Here is a 19,433-nt window from a genome sequence, read left to right as displayed (position 1 = left end):
TACCACAAACTCAGAACAACCACATTTTGAGATCTTCTCTTAATTATTTATAGGAAAAAACCCAACACACAAACTATTTTAGCTACTCAGGTCTCTGATGTCACAAAACTTTCATTCCTAAATTCATCTGAGATGGTGGTGACTGTTTCACTGAGCAAATCCCTAAAAAGCTGCTCCATAATTTAAAAAATTTTCTTCTAGAAGTACTTTCTCTTCATGGGTGTAAGGTTTTCTTTGTCTAATTAGCATAATCTGTAGTTGATTTTTCTGCAGGGAACTGTAAGCAAGGCATACAAGCCATGGCAGTGTGTATGAAGTTTTTTAGCCATTTCAGTATTACTAGTATGATGAGATGCCCTGGTAGACATAAATGACAGAAGCCCTTGCTACTATAGAAGAAAGAAACTCCTCAGCCAGGACAAGTGCAATGCATAATTATGGCAACAATGTGGATAACAATGGATAACTAAAGAACCAATGGGTGACAGTTGAAGATTGCAGAGGATTATGCTCAACCAAATTCATGTCCATGAAATCTGCTGGGATGCTTCTCAGTCCTGAGAATACAAATAGGAAAGTGAAAACTCAACATTCTGCAGGCTGAAAAAACTTGAGAATTTGCAGTGCTGTAGTTTCTTTACACTGTGTCAGTCACATTACTTAATATTTGCAAACATTGCAGTAATTTTTTCAGGGAACTCACATAATTCATATGTTTGTGCATAACTAACTGCCAACTGCTAGAAGAGAACAAAGCCGACTAGGCTTTCAAGTGTGCCCTACTTCTGCAGCCTTCCAAACACAATCAGTAGTTCATGAATTTATGACAAGAACCAAAAAAGAGACTGTCAGTATGATTCCTTGGACTCTTAGGCTGTGCTAGTTTGCTGCTGCCAAAGACCTGCAGTCTCATTACTCTTGCTCCTGACTGCTCCCTTATGCTCTCCCCTTTTGCATTGTACAGCCATTACCTTCTCTGACAGTTTTGAAGCCTGTCAAATCTGTCACCAAGTAATTTTAATTCAACAAGATTGCAGAATGTCACAAAATACTTTTGTTTGGTCGGTTTTGGTCAGATTGGCATGCCAGAACAGATCACAATAATCTGAAAAGTGACAAGATTGGCATAAGGGTCAGGAGCACATGTTTTGAGACCAGGGAGGTAAAGAGGTAAGAACAAAGATAAGTACAAACTCCTAGCCCTGGCAACAGGGAGACAAGTTCAAATGGGACTGCATCTTTAGAACCATATTCTGTGAGTTCTCCTCACCTCCCACAAAAAAATCTCATCAACACCTAATGATTCTTTTCATCCTTAACAACCCAAACAAAATCTATCAAAAAAACCAAACAACAAAACCAACCAACCAAAAAAAAAAAAAAAAACCCACACAAACACAAAAAAAAACCACCAAAAAAACCCCCCACAAAACCCTAACTAATCAAAAAAAAACCACCAAAAGCATCCACCACAGAAAAGCAACCACACACCTAAAAGCATTTGTATAGCTTCCTGATGAGGTAGACAGGGCAGTTAAAAGGGAAGTACTGGTTTCTCTTAAAAAGCATACTCAAACACTGTGGGTGTAAAGCACCACAAAATTTACATTTATTTTTGAGCATATTTCCTCCCAAATGAAAATGATAAATTAATCACCCTATGTTTAACATGGTGAGTTCAGTATCTGAACATCTCTGCATATTCATTACTTGAGGATACTCAACTAGTATTCTCTATTATCTTTGTGTAAATAGTATAATCCACAACTCAGAAACAAGAGCTTCTATCCTCCCTTTTTACAAATGACAGCAACAACACAGACAGATCTTAGCTTTCTGCAGCAGAAGGCGTTAAACAGATCACCTACTGATTAAGCAGTACACCTACTGGCCAAGCACTAATACAAACAAAAATAATACCTCAGGGATACAACAGAATTCATATATGGAGAACCACTTGAGAATGGACAAAAACTACAAAACACCTTTCCCAGTACTTATCACAATGATCTTTTAAACTTGCAGGAGCAATGCCAAGCATGACCAAAGAACTCATGCTGATTCCTGGGTCACACTATAAGGGAAACCTGTTGTACATACCTACACCATACAGTAACTTAAAACAGAGGCCACATTGAAAATGTGCAGAAAAATATTTTATGTTAAGTATGACCAAAGTTTCACTATAGGATGTGAAAATCAAATGCTTTGTAAATAACCTACATTACTAGACTTTGTAATAAACATGCATGAGAAAACTTCACAAGGCTATAAAGACATAACATTAGAGACTTTCTGTACTTTATAAAAAGAGTCTCTCTCTTTCTTATTAAATCTAAGTGGACTCTTGGGCCTAATGTTAACAATCTGTTACACAAATCAAAATAAAATCCCGAAAGGGACACACTCACATTTGCAATGTGAATTCAAGTACCTAACTGACTGCAGAGCTTTTTCACAGTTCAACTCTTTTCCTAAATCAAAGAATGACCATTCCGTTTCTGAAACTTTGTTATAGCACGTGTTCTTTTTATTAAGAAAACATTAGAAATTTGTTATAAATTCACAGGAATGTAATACTCCTTTCTACGTGAAGGCAGGCAATAATCTTGTCCAGAAAACTGTGTCATCACTTGAGATGTTGAACCAAGATATTAAACATGACTACGGAAGCCAGGGAAAAACATTGGCAAGCTAATGACATAAGTCCCTCCTCAGAACTTTCAAATCATGTTAAGGAACAAAAATTTAACACTTAGCAAAGTGGAATCAGCAGAAACTTTTCTTTGCCTAAGATCATGGAGTAAATCTTTTAGTGAAATGAACTTCCAACACATAACTGGAACTTAAGGAAGTATTTCTTCTCAACTGTTATACTAATCAAACTGAAGATGACTCTTCAAACAGTTGTGTTATATAAATTTTGTTTAAAATGTTTTCTTTCTTTGGTAGCATCTTTAAAGCCATTTCCCCCCACCCAACTCATGAGTTGAAAGCTGAATCATGAACTTTGGTTTTCATAGAAAAAAAATTCTCATTTTTAATATTCTCTGCCAGTGAAAAGGATAAACAGTGAAATGCATGTTAACCTGTACTTTACATGTGCTTATAATAATATATACACAATTACTTATTTTTTAAAAAATCAACAAACCAACTCCCCAAAAACCTAAACATACATTTTGTCATATCATTAGAATGTTCAAAAGTGTCTGACAACTAAAACTGGTTCCATAAACTCATATTACCTACTACGACCCTAAAAAAGAAAATGTTAACATTAACAATATTAAAGAAAATGTTAACAGCAAGAGAAAATGGAAATCACAATACAACAGCCAGTCAGTCTCCCTCGTTTTATGTGCAAGTTCAAAATTCACTGATTTGTCCTCACTTCATCTTTCACGAATTTTTACTTTGTCACCTGAAACAAGTTTCTCAATAGAAAAGTAGAAGACAGGTAAGTTATTAGGACATCACTTTTAACTGAAGTGAGTGTTCACAAAAAATAAAATAAAGGTAAGTAAAAACTTTAAGTCAAAATAAAAAAATGGATGCATGATAATGAAACTTCTCTTAAGGAAAGATTTCCTCCTGGTGCTAATGTCAGATCTCAGCAACCGAAATATTTTTTAACTGGAAAATGAGAAGAGAGGTAAGATTGCTTCCATCAGCTGATGAATGCAGGATATCTTTGCATTACAAAAGAGCAGTAAACATTAAGAATACATTCAAAAAAGTTATTGGGCAATACCTGGAAGAATCTATCACACACCCAACCCCTTTAACAAATACCTAAAGATTAAGTTTGTACAGGTTATACATACCAGTGATTCAAACACATATATATGCACTACACCAACATACCTGATAAATCTCTCTAAAAAAACATCACAACATTTTATTACCCAATATTTATAGCTTGGCCATCAGGCACCTCTGAATCAGAATGTAAGAACTCAGTGTCCCCAAATAATCCCAAAGACATAAACTGCAAACTCTCTCATTTATAACAACTTGAAGTAACAGTGTCTTAACTAAGCATTCCAGAACAACCAGAGCATACACTCCTTTAGAACACACTTACCAGAAAGCTGAAGATTTGTAAGAACACCAATGCCATCCAACTGAACACAAATTACTATTAAATTCAGAATTCTAGAGCCAAATTTCCCTAATGAAGCTTATCTGAGAGTGTTAGCTACATATTTGACAGTTCTTCTCTGGGTTAAAGAATACAGTCTTCAGTAAATTAGTCTTTGACTGTTTCACTATACCAATACTTGGAACAAAGAGAACCACAATATTCTAGGCATAAGGTACTTCTTTCTTAAAACGTTTACACAATTGTAATAGTATCAACTTTTGAGTTAAAGTATTACTTTGCAAACCCTTCAGCAAAATGAGAATCCTGGGTGCTGCCCTCATGCTGAGACCACACAGATGGGTATCTTCTTCTAGAGGTGGAGACAATCAGCAACCTAACACTTGTAAATGTACAAGACTGCAATTGGCACTATATACTGAAACATTCTGGGAAACAGTGTTACAATTATGAAGTCAGCATGAGAAAAACTGATTACTAAAACATGCTATAAATGATGGCATTCAAAATCAGTAACAGTCAGGACAGCTGGAAATACTCTCAGCACTTTTGATACAAAATTGTCAGTCTTGACCTATTGCAAAACCAGGTGTCACGGCTTCAATTGCTGCTCCAGACTACTACTAGAAGCTGCATACAATATGAATGCTAGGGAGGACCCACCTTGTGTTTTCCTGAGAAAAATCAGATAAAGGAATGAAAATGCAGGGGACAAAAATTAGGGGAAAAAAAGGGGATACAAGGAGAAGCCCATTATTGGAGAAAGCAGCGTAATAGCAATAATTCTATCAATAATTAAATATCTAATATCTATCAATATCAATATCTAATAATTCTAGCAATCATTAAAACAACAGGAAAGTACTCTAAATTCCCTGCCTGTATAAAAAGCAGAATCCACAGTTAAAGGGCAAGGCTAAGATGACAGAATAGACAGCAAGAACTCTAACTGGATATGGGGCTCAGGGCCAATATCAGCATTTCTGTATGCTGCTTGGGAAGCTGCCACTGTCTTTACACAAAGTTTTTCAGATCAAAGAGGTCAGCCAAATGGTAACAGTAAGGAGTGAAAGTTATGGTCCACTGGAAGAGATAAACTGTGTTTTCTCCCCATGACAGAGGAATAGAAAAAAAGCAAGCATATTTTCTTTGATTCTGGTATATGAAATGTGATGAAAAGTAAACTGAAAACATTATGTATGTAGAAATTATAGCCACCCAGTCTGGTGCATATATCTTGTGAGCAACAGGAAAAAGCAGCAAAATTAGAAGACAGAACACCTAATACTACTGTGATGCACCAGATCCATAACAGACCAATCTTAGGCCTTCACTACAGTCATCCTAAGAGACAGGCAAGTTTATCCTGACTCTAACCATGGCATCTGACAGGCTTCAAGTACTCTAGTTGGTACAGGTATATACATTTGTCACTGTAAAGTTTGCAAATATTTGGTCCTTCTCTTGCCTAGCCATTTGAAGAGCTCTGACCAGCTAAAACAGAAGACTACAGTTTCCTAAACATACTTTTTTCAAGACTTCACAGCAGTAAATTCCCACAATGCACTGGAGCAGCACAGCTGAGAAACTTCAATGTGCAGCAATACACACCACCCATCCCTCATCTAGCATGCATATCCATGTTTCGGAGCAATCAAGTTACACTCTCTATTTCCTCCTTCCAGTTTTCTCACTTGAATTTAAGATATGATTCTGCAACATGGAGACAACCTCTACCTTGTATCACAATGCACAAGAGGTAGCTTATCAGAATAAAGTGGCAGAAAACAAACTAAAGAGAAAGATATCTACCACTCTCAGTAGCAAAAAGCTCTGAGATCATGAGATCATCTGCATATAAAACAGTGGTCTCTCTTCACACAAAAATGACTGCAATTTTTGATGAGTTACAGATTTTTCAAAGCTAAATTGTTTCAAACTCTTGTAGACCATGCACCCAGAATAGGTTTTGCTCATCTTAAAAGAACCAGTAGTGTCTGAAGACCAGTAGTGTAAATTAGAGCGACACAACATGATTTACACATGAAACAAAAGAAATACAAGAAGAGATATACAGATAAGGAACAGCCTACAGGAGTTAACTAATTCATTTTTAATTGAAAGGGTATTTGACAAAAGTTAAGAGCAAAAAAGTGGTTTAATTACAAAAGTAATTAAGATTTTATTAAGGGCTGTGCACAAAATGAACCAAATAGTTGCATTAACTGGAAAAAAGACATGCAAATAAAAGAACATGATTTTAGTCAAGCTATCACACAACTATAGCAGCTAAATAGCATTATGAGAGCAATGTTGCTGGCTCCTTTCATTTCCCATGACAGGGGGAGAGACGTCAGGACCTCATTCCATTTTTTCACCACAGAGCCGAGAGTATAATGAGGAGGACTCCCATGACCACAGGTCAGTTAAAAACAGTCTTCTAGCAAATTTTCAAAGGACCACTCAGTATAATGTCTGGGAAAAAAAAAATTTTAAATTTGCAATAGAAATATTTTATCAATATTCCAAATTAGCAGTAAGAGACTGGGAAACTCCATGACAGCAAAGTCTGCAGATACAGGTTTAGAGGACTAAAATCAAATGACACGGTGAAGTTCTTGGGTCCAGCACAAACAGCAGTGGCCTAAAATTAATAAACCATGATAAATTTAATTTGTCTCTGCTGTGTTAACTAGACATTCCAAGTTCTTGACAACTTATTATCTCAGGCACCTGCATTTTAATCACAAGTACAGAGAACAGGGCTCTCAGAAAACAGATTGCTCCCTCCCTGGCATGCCAGTGGATCAGGCAGTATGGCTCTGCAGGGTCCTGGCCAGGTGACAGCTTTTGTCTGGGCACCAACCTTGAATTCCTTCTTTATTCACTAGAACGTGCAACTGTTGTTTCTACAGACACCAAAGAGTCTAATTATGAAGCCACTGAATATGGTCTTTCAGGCAAAGTCTGGTAGACTGAAAATACTTTCAGCAAAGAATTTTAACTGAGATTTGGAATGCCATATACAAGGCAAGCCAAATCAGCTTGGGAAATACTTTGTCACCTTAAGAATAAGTGCCAGAAGTAACAGTAGATACTCAGTTTTGTACCATTTGTCAGAAGTACAAAAGCAAATCTTTGTGGCTTATTGTTCGTCATGAGAGGTTAGCAGAAATGTGAAGCACTATTAGTTGTCTGAAAAGTCCAACAGGTTAGCCCAAGCTCTAACCCAGCAGATACACTGCGAACAGCACCAGTCCCTTACTTGAAAGCAGCTCCTTTCATATTGTCCTAAAGACAATATGTCCTTATAGACAGAGGTTTTTCACTAACAGCTCTGCATATTACTTTCTTCTTCAGCATCCCTTCTGAGCACTTGTTACATGCATGCTGTGTGATAACAGAAAACAAAGGCAAGGTTATAAGAATACCCTTTACAGTTTTGCACAATGAGAAAACAGGTTCTTGCCCTAAGGAAGCATTTAATACTGAGAATTTTTCAGAGGTGGGAGAACCGGACAGACCAAGAATACCCAGATACTTTTTCTGAACAAGCTAGGAACACTGTGGTGACTTTACCATCCTGTCTGGAACCAGAGCATACCAGAGCAATAGCCACTTTTTCAAATAACACTAGAAAAATACTGACTGACTGAATAAGAGCTGCAGCACTGTTCACACAGAAGGGCAGGTACTGATCTCTTCTCTGGTCACCAGGGAAGAACCCAAGGGAATGGCATGAAGCTGTGTCAGGGGAGGTTTAGGATGAATTTTAGGAAAAGATTCTTCACTCCAAAGGTGGTTGGGCATTGTAACAGGCTCCCCAGGAAAGTGGTCACAGCATCAGCCTGACAGAGCTCAAGCAGCATTTGGACAACGCTCTCAACACAGGGTGTGACTCTTGGGGTGTCCTGTGCAGGGCCAGCAGCTGGACTCGATGATCCCTGTGGGTCCCTTCCAAATGAGCACATTCTGTGATCCTATACTCAGAACCACCAACTAGCAATTCTGGTCACTGGGTTTAATCCTTAGTGCTGAATCAACCTACAGTATAAGTGAGGCAAATCAGAGCAGGTATATCTGATTTTCAGAGAGTCTTGATGAAATTTCTACACTTTAGAAATTGTTACTTTTCAGCTTTGGCTACTAAGGAAACAGCAACTAATTATGGGATGTACATTACCTGTTATTCATTATTTTTGTTTTGTCACTTCAAACTGTTACTTTCACACTTACTACAATGCAGTTTAGGATGGGCTATAAATTCATTTGAAAATTTCAAAACAATCAATGCAGCAGCTATTGATGATTATCAGTGGAAAGAGACTAATTAGGACATCCAATATTTACAACAATGATTTCAATTTTTTTCAAGTCTGTGATTTTTGCTTCAAAGCTGCAGAAACTTACAAACTTTTTAAATGAAATGAATTATTCTAAGGGCATATCTGTTTAGCAGAGTCATTCTGTTAATAATATCCCACTTAATTTGAAGTATTGGATTGTAGTTGTAGTTCTTTGGTCCCCAGAGACTGCAAATCATCTCAGCAATGCAGGCAGAGAATTTTGTTCCACTACTACCAAGGCTACAAAATGCTTGACATAACAAAATTTATTTTAGCAAAGCAGAGATAATAAAGCAAAATTAGAAAGGTTTAGGTATCCCATGGTTAGGTAAGTTTTATGTATCCCACAGGTAGTCCATCACTTCCAGGTGTTTTGAAACTTGAACCAAAAGTTTCACATGCCTTTTTCCAACTGATCAATTAAGTGGAAGATACTTGTCTGAGATGTATTTTCTACCTGAAGCCAGCTCACATTTTATATTAAAAAACTCTTTAGTCAGATTTATCTAGAGAACTTCCAAGATAATTGGCATTCATAACCTTTTTGTTCATGATGAATTCTAAATTTATGAAAAGAAACAGTATTATTTCCATATACTTATTTATAATTCACAGATTGAAAATATGCTGAGTTAGAGAAAAAAAAAATCTTGTTACAAATTAGGTACTGAAATCAGAATCTATTATTTGAGGTCAGTGAGATTTATGAATACCTTCATGCTCCACTAACTCAAATCATTCTAAGTATGCACCTATGCTCTTTCAAGACCAAGTTCTGGAATTCTGAATACAAACAAGGGGTATTTATTAGAGAACTAAGTTTTAGCAAGCTAAACCCATAAACATACTTTTAATTTCTTATTCCTCTAAACTTTAGAGCACCCATTCACACAGCTTCCATGCGCAACATTTCAGTCTTAAGAATAACAAGTCTTACACTTTTTACTGCTGTCATTATCTGGCTTTCAGTTCTGTACATTAAACTGATGCAGTGCATTTCTGCATGGTTTACCTGCTAAACAAAAACGTTCAGAAACATACCTGTACCAATATAAATTGGTATTAACATAACTTAACATAAATTAACAACATATGAATCTGTGATAGCTGAAATAGTGTAATGGTCAGCAATAATATGCTATTTATAAATTTCTCAAAGTAGAAGTCACAAGTTTAACATGGAATTTGTTGTGAAGAGATCATAAAATAAGGTCAATTACTATTCCTCCTTGTGGTTTTTTTTTCCAAAAAAAGAAAAAAATAAGACTTCATATGAAGCTGAACTAAAAGAATAGCAAGCTTAAATTAAAGATGCTGATAGACAAGCTCTAGCAAATCTTGTTGTAGCAGATTAAGTTACTATCCTCAGCTGTAGGCTGCTGCCATCAGAAGTCACTGATCCCAAAAGTAGAATTGTAAGGAGGGAACATGTGCTGCCACCTCAGCCACTTCATTGCTAAGACTGGCATGGCAGTTTGCTTCACATAGCACACCATGAGCCACAGTGACTGAGGAACTAGCACTTGTTATTCTGCAAATGAACTAGAGCAGAGGAATTGAGCAGGAAAAGTTAAAAAACTGACATCACAAAATCTAGAATTCCCCAGAGCTGTAGCTGCAATCTGAATTTCTTCTAAAGTGGAAGGAATCAGCTGTGCCAATCACCACAAATTCATCCAAGAATAAAAAACACAACCTCACCAGAAAGTATCAGAAGCACAATGTGAACTGTTAAACAATTTGCAAATAAGTTTAACAGGCAATGACTAATCTTGTTAAGTACTTTAAAGGATGAATATTCAATTTCAAATTAGCTTTAAGAAATCAAGAACTAAAGACTTGTATGGAATTTTAATTATCACAGGAAGTCCCAACTACGTAAGTTCTAGGGAGCACTAACACACATAGTATCAAATGAACAGCATTACATATTTTTTTAAGACTTGACAAGAGTATGCACTTAAGAGGGAACACAAACCAGCCTACATTTACTACCCAACCATTTAGGTATGCAGCTGCATTCATTAAATATTTGTATAGAAAAGGCTTCAAAAATATTGACATAAGGAGAAACTGTATGAAGTTCTCACCAACAGAGGTCAAAAACTGGCTTAGGGGATAAAGTATATATAAATTCAAGTGTGCAACTCAAGTTGTTAAATTCTAAAAAACATATATGCAAATATTTAATACTTTCCTATTACAGAAATCTTCAAAAAGAGGTTGGTACATAATAAGCAGGTCTAACAATTTCTGCAGATCATCCCATCTCAACTTTAACTGAGGTATGTAACTTCTAAGGCTGTTTTCTCAAACAAGTACATCATGCAGATTCCAAGTTCAGCATCATACAGATGAATTATAACAGAGGGCCATACCGCTGATCAAAGCTAAGCCATCATCACAGACTCATCAATGGCATTTCAGCAGAAAGGAGTCCACAGTTTTGACATTATTATACTGTAGTATTGTTTTGTTAATATTGTTGAGTTATTCAGTCCCCCCCCCTTTTTCAAACTAAACCACGCTTCAAAAAAGCAACTCTTTACAATTTTGTCGCCCAGTGCAGCACAGCATCTAGCTGAGATAACCTACCACATTTTTACAGGACACATTTCATTAAGTGCATCCCAAGGAAAGGTAGGAATTGACAAAGGAAATGTCACTTTTCCTTCCTTCCAAAAGAAAGAGAAGTCGTGTGATCCAACACACAGAACCTTTGCTTCCCTCTCAGTTTTGCTCATCTTCCTTAACCAGAGAGAACTCATGTTTGAAGGTCTGCAGAAGGAAAGAATGTAAGAAGATGACAAGAGGTCAAAAAAGCACGGTCAGAAATATAAGTTCACATTAAATCAGGAAAGATCTATGAAAAAAAAATATATCCTCACTCTTCAAAAGTGATCCTAAGAGCAATCCCTAATAGCAGTATGTGTACTAGTCTCAATAAAATAGACAAAAACAATTACCATTTAACCTAAAAATTACTTCATAAGCTGTAAGCCAAAACCAACTCTTCTCTGCTGGTTCAAAATATATTATTAGGTGCTGGGCTCTCCTTTTTCAGTCAAGAAAAAGTAGCTCTCCATTGCATTTCATTTGGATTTCTCCTAACTTCAAAATTAGCAGAAACCTAAAGAAAAAAATGTGCCACAAAACACAACAATAACGAGACTTGAGCTGAATAGCTTTTTGCCTGTCATCTTAAAATCATCTATTTTTTCTTTTCTTTTTTCTTTTGAGAGGAAGTACAAGTGACATTTACTTTTTCAGTTCCCAGCTTTTCTTGGGATACACTTTCAGTCCTTACTATTTACATCTTGCTTGATGAGCTAATTATGAAAGAAGAAATCTAAGTAGGCTGAAAAGCAGAAAAGAGTCTACCTGACTGCAGAATCCTCAAACTGCTGCTCTCTTTCCACTGAAGCCAACTAACTTGCCTCTTCAGAGTTCTAGCTGGCCTTCATTATATCAGCTTGAAGGAACACACACCACCAGGAAGTGCTGATGACAATCGTTAAAATCTTGAGAGACGATCACAACACACACTAAGTTAATAGTCTCTGAACAGGAAAGAATTAAATTGATAATTACATTGAAAGAGTTTACAATTTAACAATAACTTAGGCTCAAATGGATTTTTAGTGCTGTCGATACTCTTCAAAACACAAATATGTGAAACAGACTATTTCACTCATCAAAAACAAAACCAATACCCTCAGGCTAGCAAGTCATTTCAGTCAGTCAGCCAGCCCAAGAGGACAATGTTGAGCTGATCAGCTTTTACCTCACTTTACACTAAGACACTGTGCTAATTCCTGCCTGTAAGTAATTAGGTTACTAATTTAGAACATATCTTGATTACTGAAACAAAATTAAATGGTAAGAGCTTGTTTTATGTTGGTTTAAGTCTTGTACAACAATGACCACCTTTAAATACATATACCCAGTTCCATTTTAAACCAATTTCCTTCTCTCCTGCATTTGAGGACTTTTAACACCGTTCAGACAAAATGTAAATGTCATTGCATAGTGGCACTAAGCAATTCCATCACCACTTGATCCTACAGGAACCAATTCTGCGAAAGCACGTGACGGCCACTAATGCTACACTGTCCCAGTAAGAGAGGACTGTGTTTCTCTGCTGACATCACCCAGCCCTTCAGACATTGGGAAGAAGAGATTTGTTCTCTGAAAACAATGATATACATTTGTAAGAAGCACAATCAATATGATACAAACCTATGCAAACCAAACCCTCACCTGTTTCAAATCTCGATGCTTAACCCAAAGGCTTAAGCTTTACTTTCAGAGAACATTTAGAAAATAAGACATACCAGAGGAATTAGCAACATGCTCTCTTAGCCAACACAAGACTTGCAGTTTTCTACAATGCACAACGCAGTTATCTATAACAGTTTTTCTATAAAAGCAACTTTAATTATCTTAGCCAAGGCACACTGAATTAACCTATAATTTATCTCTCAAGTTTAATTAACAGTAGCTGACAAGTAAATGGCAATTTGATAAAACAAGACAAACAAAGGCAATCACAAGCCCTCAACCAAAACATTGCAGGAGCACTGCATGATCTGATACTAAGGTGAGGCCTTAGCTTTATAGACAAAGGCATCACATTCAAAAGAAAAAGTTGCCATGGTATCTGTGACAGTAAAGAATTTAACTCTGTACCACAAACACCATGCAGACAAACCTGCTTCCCTCCCTAGTTTTCTACTCTGCCACACTAAAAACCAGTGATTTCTAAATAAGTGACTAACAGCGAAGGCATTACCAAAACATACCACCTCCACTGACCTTAATTGTAAAGATCACCTCAGTTAAGAAAACACTTGGGTTTACATTTGAATATTCAGGCTCAAGACCCAAGAAAACACTTGGGTTTACACTTGAATATTCGGAGAGCTGACCCTGTTGATCTCTCTGCCACCCAAATCAAGATCAAAATTTGGCTCCAGAAAACCTCAAATCTAAGTAATTTCTCTCAATAGTGTTTTCACCATGACATCATGCCAGTTATATTTTATCTGCCTTCAGATAAGTTCTTTAAAGTTTCATTCCTCTTTAATATACACAAGTCACTCCTATGACACCACACAGCTCACATATTTTTCACAACAGACTGTTAAAATGAGAATTGACTCCTTCAGGTACCAGCATACATTGTCCTCCTTTGAGCTCACACATTTGTACTCCAAACTCCACTCAAAACTACTGGTACCTAAATTAATACTTTTCCAGCCTCTCCTTCTTTAAAAAAAATACAGTTATCCTTGGAAACAGACTCGGAATGCATACCAGCCGCCTCCCAGCACCATCACCAGGTCAAAGAGCAGATGCTGAGGTTGCACTGGCACTTCCCAGTTATCAAAGGTTTATGGTTTTACTGAATTCAGCTCTCTGGAGAGCTTGAAGAAACCACTGAACAACTTCACACAAGACAATTCACACTGACTATTCAGTCGATGCATGTACCCAGGTTGATTTAGATGCTAACATACTGTTACCACACTTGAGTGCTCCTAATACCTTTTGTAAAGGACGGCTTAGCTGTCCTACCACATCTAATATATCCTTGCCAGAAATCACTCCTGGTTTTTAAATTGCTTTTCCCCAGAAAAACTCCCACATTTGAGAGTCTTCTGAATTATCTGTTACGGCCAAATAACCACACATAACCTAAAATAGCTTCCCCAGAAAATGCATCCTGGTACAAGAATGAAAATTATGGTTTGGTTTCTATCTTCTATTTCTAAAGAAAAGCTGTATTTTCCCAGATTTTCTGTTTAACATCTATTCTTTTGTTAGACCTCTGCAGGACATGAGGAGTTTACTGTCTATGCTGTTAAATTATAGCAAATTCAGACATTAAAGACCATGAGCTGTATTGTCACATGTATCAATAGTCAAGCCTCTTCTCCAACTGAAATTTTTAAAATACAACACTAGAGGCAAAAATTAAGTATTAAAAATGTTCAAACAAAACCCATTAGCTATTTATTATTCATTATTTTTTCTTTAGAAAACAATTATGGCCAACCAGAACAGACACATGATGCAACAGGCAAATCATTTAAGGAAACACAAGGCACTGACCAGCCCTATTATAACAGATAATAATCACAGGTATGTTGAAACAATTACATTTCTATATCTAATTATTTGGCGTCTTAGAACAAAGCAGAACTAGATCCACAAGGGAACCTAAATGCCATGCCACCTACTAGACTCCACAACCCACAAATAAACAATCAAGACCTGCTCTAAAATGAAAAGGACATGTTACAGATATTGTTCAGATATCTAACATTCAACTTGAGTAGGAACTGGCCAAGTCAGATAAGAATAAACATAAAGATCAGATCTAAGTCTTCAAAATGTCATGCCATGCTAGGGGAAAAAAAACCAAAACACCCCCAAGAAAAATCCCTTTCCTTTACTCTTTCAACACTTTGTAAGAAGGAAAGGAGACCTGAATCCATATCATTACTTCGTACTTGATCAAGCCAGTCCCTGGGCTACATATGTTCCTAAGTGACTACTACTCCTCAAGAATCAAACCAAAACACCCACTGGTCTGGCAGTTAAGGCATTCCTTTTGGGAATTGGCAGCTCCTCTAAAGAGTAGAAGGATTTGAATTCAAACTTTAATATGCTGAGTAGATACTCAAAGTAATTTCCACATCTCTAAAGAAATGCAACATTACATCCTTTTTCTGCCAAAAAAGAAGTGTGCAAGATTAGGTCTTCACAGAACTGGGGCATTCCTTTTAGAAGTGTGCATTACTGATGGTATCTGTGTTTGCTTTCTAATTTAACTGCTGCAACCTTTGAGAGTTACATCATTTTTTTCTTCCCACACAGCTATGTGTTAGTGTGCAATTAGACACCTAGCATTATAAAACAAGTCTTTACCAACAGACATATACAGCTGATCACCTCCCGTTAAAAAAAATGAACAAACCCCAAAAGCTACTTTTAAAATAGTCTGAGATATAAACTTAATTAGTTATAATTTCCTCTTTCTTCTGCTTCATACTTTAGCTTGAACTACACTAAGACATTTTGTCTAGCTTGTCTAGCTGTATGGGAGGGAAGAGGATGAGCACATAAAATGCCCCTGTTGTCAGAACCACCGTACTGAAGAAAGCTCCAAGGTAGATAACTACACCAGAAAAGCAATTCTGCCAGCAGACCTGATTTTAAACCACCACTTAAATTGTTTCCACTGAGTTTACTGTCACGGACATATTGCAAACCTTTTCAAATACACAATACTCTCTCTGCCCATTAATAAAAGGAAAACAATACAGCAGTATTTAATTAATATTTACAAAAAGTCTTGAGGTTTTGAAATGCATGATCAAGGCCGTAATTAGTCTTCCAAATACCGTAATGTTGAGCATTTCTGCAACAGTGACTGAGAAAATACTTTAAAAATGTCAGTTGCTAAACATTTAAAAATTTTAAATATGGCACATGAATACAAATACAAATCCTGCTACCTAGGAAGCAGCACACTCTTTGAAATTTTAGCCTTCAGCATTCTAAAAGCCTAACACTGTAAAAGGAGTGCATTTCAAAGTACAAACCGGGGAAAAAAACAGTGGCTGAAACAGTTAAAACAGTTCCCTTCTGATGTTAAGATCCAATCTTTGAAGAGACATAATAGAATTTGCATCTAAAAATGCTGTAGGTTTTTTAAAAGCTTGCAACTTTTAAGTACAGCAGGAGAGTCTAATTAAAGCAGCATAGGAAGTATCAGGAAAATTTAATCTTTTTATTACAACAAATGTAATTATTTTATAATAAACAAGGGTCAATATATGGATGCACATAAACTTCAGACTACATTAAGTTTTCTGTATCCATAACTCTTGGTATGAATCCCAACCTCTGCATTGCATTTTCTATGGTTCTTGAACATGCTCTGCTGTGTACTGAAAGATGCCTGTCAACCCTCAAAGGACATAAGTAACTCCTGCAGATTCCTAAGCCAGGTAAATCAGTCTACTGACACTTCTAAGTTCAGAACCTCTGAGAAAAAAATTCAATAAAAACTAAGTAAAATTACAGTCTTTACCAACAGCTAACTCTATACAGAAAAACATCACCATCCACTGTTATTCCACACATTGCAAGGTAATATAACACACAATGGAAAAATGTAAAAATATACTTTAAAAAGATGTTCTGTGACCATGGACAAACATTTAAATCTCTATTGCTTTATTAACAACAATGATAATTAAATGTAACATCCTACAATACTGCTTCAAAATGCTGAAATATTTTTGACGCCTTGTTGAAAGTGTGTACAATGCTAACCATTACTAAGTTTTTAATGTCTACAATACTGGATTTTTTTTTTAAGCACAGCACGTTGGAAAAGAGTTATGTGTATCATCCAGCCAGACTCTAAAGTGTTTCTGGCATTCAGATGTGTAGTAGCAGCTCTAATATGATCCTAAGAAAAAATAATGTACTGTGAAAATTTGGACAACAGGTCAAAACCAAAAGCTTGCAGACCCAGATGTCTAAAGACAATACAAAGATACCTTATTTTTTTACAAATTCATGAAAAACAGCCCAATCCTCAAAAAAGTCAGAAAGATCCCTTTAAGGCATAGGCAAAAGAAGCAGCAAACACATAGAAGATCACTATCAGTCAGTTCGAAGTCTGACTGCAGTAAGCTATATATCATCATGTATCTAGAATGAAAGTATTTTGCTCTATTAAGTGAGCTATGAATATAGTCTATGCCTAAATAATTCCAACAGACGCTTCGTTTTTAAAAGAAAATACTCTCATAGCACTTATTTACCCCTTTAATATTCCTCATGAAGTTATTTTCGTGCATCTGTCCCATGTGATACATCTACACTATTATTATTTTAGACAGCCTTTGTTTGTATATAAATATTTCCCAGTAAGGTCAAATACAAGTTAATTTAATTTTCTCACGCGGTCTGTCTCCCCAGGCTCACAGCCATCGCGTTCTTTGTTGCCTGGCTGTGGTGTCTCTCTCTCCCACCACACAGGCTCGATGTCTCCGCTAGGAAAGCGGCAGCACGGCAGGAGCATTACCACTACAGCTTTGGGAGCACGGAGCCGCTCCGACCGGGATGCGCGCTAACTACTGCTGACTGCAGAACGCACTGCAAGTCGCTCACGTTCAACCTGCTTTAACCGAACCCGCGCAAAGCTTCTTAAACCAACACGAAGCAAAAACTTCACAGAGGAGTCATTTCCAAACACAGAGCTGCCAGAGCATCAGAAGTGCGCGGGAGGGGGGCCTAAAGTCGCCCCCACCATGTTTAAACACGTACACAGCCCACTACAAGTCCGCAGAGAGAACACTCGGCCAAGTGCGGGAGGTTTTCGTACAACTCCAGGGCCTAAGCTCCCGGCAGGCACCCCCAGAAAGGGCGGCAGGGAAGCCGCAGGAGCCGCTCTCGAGGCCCCCGCAGCGCCGCCGGCACCTGTAGCCGCCGCGGCCGGGGCCGCCCCGCCCGCCGGGACCCGCGGCCAGGGTACAGCCCGGGCCACCGCCAGCGGGGTGCGGGGACCGGGGCCGAGCCCCGAGGGCCGCCGAGCTCCGCCGTCCCGCCCGGCCTCGGCCCGGCCGGACCCCCGGGCCTGCGCGGGCGCCGTGGCCGCGGGGGAGGCTCCGGCCAGCCGAGACTCGCGGCTCCGCGGCGGGACCTGTTGCTCGCACGCCGGGCACGGGCGCTCCGCTCACCGTCCGTCTCTTTCCGCCGCTGACACGCTCCGCTCCGGCCCGGCCGCCGGCTGGAAGTCGGACTCTCCGGCGTCCCGCGGCGTCCCCGCGCCCAGCCCGCGGAGCCGCCCGGCCACGGCCCCCGCAGCGCTGCGCAGCCGCCGCCCAGCCCGGCCCGGCCCGGCCCCGCGCCCGCCCCAGCGCCACCGCCCCGCCCTGCCGCGCAGGCGCGGGGCCGCCCCTCGGGCGCCTGGGCCGGGCCGGGAGCGCGGCGCTGCCCCCGCAGGCCGCAGGGGCGGTCGGGGCTGCCGGCTTGGGGCTGCCCTCAGGTGGAGCGGACACGTGAGACGCGGGACTGCTCCTGTGTCTTCTTCCTCGCAGAATCACGGAATCGAGGAGGTTGGAAAAGACCTCTGAGATCATCGAGTCTGACCTGTGACCGAACACCACCTTGTCAACTGGACCCTGGCACTGAGTGCCGCTTAAGTGAAAGCGGCCAGCTTTCCTTAAACACTTCCAGGGACGGCGACTGCACCGCCTCCCTGGGCAGCCCGTTTCTGTCCAGTCCATTCACCTCCCATCTCTCTGCCGCGGGTTTCTCTGCGGCCCCGGGCGGGACCCACGGGAGCCTGTGCCCGAGCAGAGCCGGCTCGCCCGCCGGGCCACCGCTCCTTCCTCCTCACCCTCTGCCCCCCGCCCACTGCGGCTCTGCTGGGCCCTGGCTGCGCCAGGCCACTGCAAGCCCGTGCTCCTCCGCCCTCCCTGGCGTCTCCCCGCTCGCCTGCTGCTGCTGCTGCATCCTCAGCCCAAGCTTGAATACCCCAGCCAGGCTGGAGCCTGTGTGGGCAAAAAAGCATTTAATCCCATCGAGAGTCCCCTCTGCCTCTGGGAGGCTGAGGCACAGGTGGCACCCATGACACACTGTCTGGAAGAATGAAGAAAACAGGTTACAAGTAGTTTTACTGGGTTGTTTGTGTTCTTGGCTGTGTTTTTCAGGAACAGGGAAAAACGTCTTTTCAGTGTGCAACAGTTAAGTTTGACTTTGAGATGCAAAGTCAAAGGAGAGCTACACTCCCCTGGTTTTTCAGGCTAGCCTGCCTAGATCATTGCTCAAGGCATTAGAAGAAATGTTCTGTGTAACCAGAACAAAAAAAAACGCTAGTAAAAAAAAAACTTTCTTAGATAACTAAGAAGTCCCGAAGAGATACCTGCTTTAGTCCATCTCTCCTTCCTTCGGTTTAA

General features: G+C 39.3%; 1 protein-coding gene across 2 annotated transcripts in view; it reads right to left on the bottom strand.

Moving 5' to 3' along the window:
* Positions 1-18,369, bottom strand: part of PALS1 (protein associated with LIN7 1, MAGUK p55 family member) — a 54,894-nt gene extending 36,525 nt beyond the window's left edge. Inside the window, exon 1 of one of the 2 annotated variants that reach the window (XM_064424243.1) lies at positions 18,213-18,369. The gene's annotated coding sequence lies outside the window, so the exon portion shown is untranslated. Of the gene's footprint in view, positions 1-11,832; positions 11,998-18,212 lie in introns of those variants that run through there. The other variant, XM_064424244.1, reaches the window with a different exon arrangement.
* Positions 18,370-19,433: the final 1,064 nt, after the last annotated feature.

Source organism: Passer domesticus, chromosome 6 (genome assembly GCF_036417665.1).
Source record: "Passer domesticus isolate bPasDom1 chromosome 6, bPasDom1.hap1, whole genome shotgun sequence".
Taxonomy (NCBI): Eukaryota; Metazoa; Chordata; class Aves; order Passeriformes; family Passeridae; genus Passer; species Passer domesticus.
This window is presented reverse-complemented; position numbering and strand designations above follow the sequence as displayed.